Source organism: Tupaia chinensis, unplaced genomic scaffold (assembly GCF_000334495.1).
Source record: "Tupaia chinensis unplaced genomic scaffold, TupChi_1.0 Scaffold000048_1, whole genome shotgun sequence".
In the NCBI taxonomy this organism is placed as follows: Eukaryota; Metazoa; Chordata; class Mammalia; order Scandentia; family Tupaiidae; genus Tupaia; species Tupaia belangeri.
Genome location: NW_006159506.1, coordinates 3,281,356 through 3,285,184, shown reverse-complemented (window position 1 = coordinate 3,285,184; position 3,829 = coordinate 3,281,356). Strand labels below are relative to the sequence as shown.

Sequence of the window (3,829 nt, the reverse complement as noted above, 5' to 3'; positions counted from 1 at the left end):
TAATGGCTATGTCGCTGGACTCCCACGTAGTCGACCGCGGTTCGTGTCCCGGACCCGGTGGCTTAAAAAACTCACGCCGGGCGCGTGTGCGTGCGTGCCCAAGATCCCGAGAGGAGAATGGAGGAGAAGGGATTGCGGCGTGACCATCCCCCCTGGGGGGTGATTTCTCGCTTTCTGTCTCTATGTCTCTCTCTGTCTGTCTGGCGAGCGCACGCGCCCTACAGTGAAAATCTCTCCAAAAAAAAAATTAAAAAAAAAGAAGGCATTCCAGCTCTCGAATTCCGTGAGACTATGGAGGTGTCTTCTAAACACTATGAACACCACACAAATACAAACTCACTCACATCCCTACCACAGCTGATGCGTTTTTTCCAACTGCTGGGGCCAGAATTGGAATCATGGTCAGCCATGTGGGATCTGGCTCCTTTAAGCACTGAGCTATGGGGCTGGCCCTCACCTTTTAACTAAATTACTTTTATGTTAACATCTAACTGAGGACAAGCACTGAGGATATAAAAGGTTGAAAAATAGCTTAGACAATTTTGTAAAAGGATGTATTATTTGAGAAGAGATGGAAATAGAAGAGAGCTGCCCCCAGTAACATGGTGGGGTACGAATACGAGGGTTTTAGCTAGGAGGTGGAATCAAATTCAGAGGGTGCCAGAAACAATCAGAAAAATTCACCTGCATAGGCCCAACACCCTGAAAAAGTAGAATGAATTGCCTCTCTTCCTGCCGCCAGACCACCACCTTGAGATAGGACAGTGACCCGAAGTCCGCTCAGTACTATTAGCATGATTGGTCAGTCATTGACGACTTTTTTCTGCATTGGGCTCAAGGCCCACCATTTTTGGAGCAACTACTGTGGAAACCCCATTTCAAGCCTAACCAATTCACTTTCAAATTAATACTGGAAACAAAAATGTATTTCCACTGAGGATGGTTAAAGGATAGGGTACCCTTATATTAGGAGAGAAAAAACACAGAACACGATCATTTCCCAGCTTCTTTCTGTTTGAAGAGAGGAGTGGTGGAGACTACGGACATGACAGAGATTGAAAGAGGTCCTCTATGTGAGAGTCTGTCCAGGTTAGGTCCTACCTAACCTTTAAGTAAGATGAGCTTACAACTGTACTTTCACATAAAATTTTAGAAAGGACTCTTCTGAGCTATATTAATTACAGAATAAACAGCTCCCCAATGTGAGAAGCTGATCATTTCAGCTGTCTCATCTCCTCCCCTGGAAATATAGGGACAAAACGAGACATAGAAAGGTGCTTTTTAAAAAAATCCATATTCCTGACTACTTACTGATAACACACGAAACTACTTTTTTATCAGTATAACGGCAAGGTGCTAAAATGATTACGAGTTAAAAAGCAGCAGTATAGGGGCTGTCTCCATAATATAGCATCTAAGCTCTATGCGGAGGAAGTCAGATCTCACCTGGCTGACAAGGGTTCTAGTCCTAGTTCGGGCAGCTTACATGCCAGGTGTGCCAGGGTCCTAATGGGATGAAGAGTAGGAGGAAAAAGGATTGCAGTGTGGCCAGGCCCTGCTGGGAGCCCTTTCTCTTTTTGCTTTCATTCTGTCTCTCTCACATATGCACCCTGTGATATTAAAAAAAAAATTTTCAAATAAAAATAAAAAGCAGTAAAGGTTGAGTATCCCTTATCTAAAATAGTGAGTCCAGAAGTGTTTCAGGGTTCAGACTTTCTCACATTTTGGAACATATGTATATACATAATTAGATATTTTGGGGAAGAGACTCACATCTAATCATGAAATATATTTCTGCTTTATAGCTACTTTATACATGCAGCCTGAAGGTGATTTTATACCCTATTTTCACATCACAGCATTTGACTACAACCTGTCATGTGAGATCAGATGTGGGACTGTCCACTTGTGGCATCATGCTGGAGCTCAGAAAGTTCGAGATTTTGGAGCATTTCTGATTTCGAATTTTCACGTTAGAGATGCCAACCTGTCTCTGTAACTTAAGAAAACACAGACCGGGTGTGGTTCTCTGGCTCAAGCACAGAAATATTTCTCTACAAGTTACACATATTATTCTTTGTTGACCTATGGAAAAAGAATTCTGCAAAATAGGGATGTATTAACACAGGTTTTTCTTTTAAAATATTATTTATTTATTATTATTATTTTTTTCACACATGTTTTGCCAGAGAAAGAGAGAGAGAGCCAGACAGACCATGGTCAGCCATGTGGGAGTGTCCAGTGCCTTAACCACCACACCACCTGTTGGCCCCATACAGGTTTTCTTTTAATGTACGTGAATATAAGTGGGAACTTCAAAAGAGTTTATGGAAAAGTGGGATTATAGTTCATGCTTAGTATAGTGAAAAAATTCTTAAATCCATGCAGTTTTTCATAACACATTTTCCATAAACTTTCTGGAGATCTCTTAAATATGGCACAAATGCAATAAAGCCAAACCCAAGTAAATGTAAATATAACTATGATCCTCAATTAACAATTGTTCAGAATTTAGGATTTTCTGCAATCAAGCCACAACATTGATTGACCTTCCTCTGGGCTAAGCAAACCTTCTTTTCTTTTTTTTTTTTTTTTAAACTAGACTTTCATTAAATAAATGACTTTATAAATTATCTCCCTATTGAGTTTTCTCATTTTTATCTACACGCACAATCATGGTCTAAGGGCACAATTACTGTAAATATGGGCTTTATTCTCACCAGCTTTGGCCAGCTAATAAGGAATTTAGGTAAGATTAAAGAAGATTAACATAGAGGGCAAATGGAGGGGAAAGCCTGCGTCTGCCAATCACTGGCCAGGTAAGATAGGGATGTCTTCAAGTAGGCTTTAGTAGAACACATTATAATGATATTCGTCCAAGGCTGGCATTAATGTTTGTAAAACAAAAACCAAACAAAACAGTAATTTACATTTTCAAAATCACTGCAGTGTTCAAAACGCAAAACGGAAAAAAAGGATTTTATACAAACCAAGTGATATATTTACAGTAATTCCAAGAAGAGCTGTTACAATGGGAAAACAAAGATTCTGTCTTAAAAAAAAACAAAAGCACAGTATTCTGTGCGAATACTCACAAATTATTTAAAGACTCAATTAAACAACAACAAAACCCCACCCCAGGAAGAGATCAAACGTTGTGGCCACCTGCAGGGAACATGTCACAACTCCCCACCTGCTCACTCGACTGTCAAATTAGGAATACGGGAGCTCTCTGCCGCCCCAAAGGCTGAAAAGTTAAATTTTGTCTCCACTGCTACGTTAAGTCAATGGGTGGTTTTGTTTTTGTTTTGCATAAAAACAAGTTCGTTAACTTCTGATTCCCGCTATGAAAATCCCACATCTTTAGGACAAGTATCTGTGGACTTCAGTAAGTTGTCTAAACACAATGACATCCATCTCTTCGCAGAACAGAGATGACTAACACTTAAAAACGCCGTTTCACTGCCCCCCCCCCGCCCACTCCTGACCTCTCCCTAAATCACGTCTTATCGGCGGAGAAGGAGCGTTTTGGTCACGTGCACGCCGATCCCTCTTGCAAACCTGGGCCGCGACCGGGCGTCCCCGGAGCCACCCAGGACTCGGATTCCGGTTTTACCTGCGCGCCATTTGGGACGCACTCACGAGGGCTGCAAGTGGACCCCGTTTCTTCTCCGTCCTTTTAATTTTCCAACAGTTCTGAGCTCACTTCTGCTACCTCCCGAGACCCAGGCCCGCCCCTCTCTCCTAATGGCAGTTTCCCTTCCAGCCGCCCGGGGAGAGATCGCGGTCGCGGTCGCGGGCTCCGACCTGAGGAGGCCCCGCCCGACCG

The 3,829-nt window shown here is 42.4% G+C and overlaps 1 protein-coding gene and 1 pseudogene across 1 annotated transcript in view; one reads left to right on the top strand and one right to left on the bottom strand.

Moving 5' to 3' along the window:
* Window positions 1-1,508, bottom strand: part of MAK (male germ cell associated kinase) — a gene marked incomplete in the record, with an annotated part of 40,956 nt that extends 39,448 nt beyond the window's left edge. Inside the window, 1 exon segment of the mRNA XM_027774862.1 lies at window positions 1,447-1,508.
* Window positions 1,509-2,703: 1,195 nt separating this feature from the next.
* LOC102468938 (gap junction gamma-1 protein-like) overlaps window positions 2,704-3,829 on the top strand; it is a 4,920-nt pseudogene continuing 3,794 nt past the window's right edge.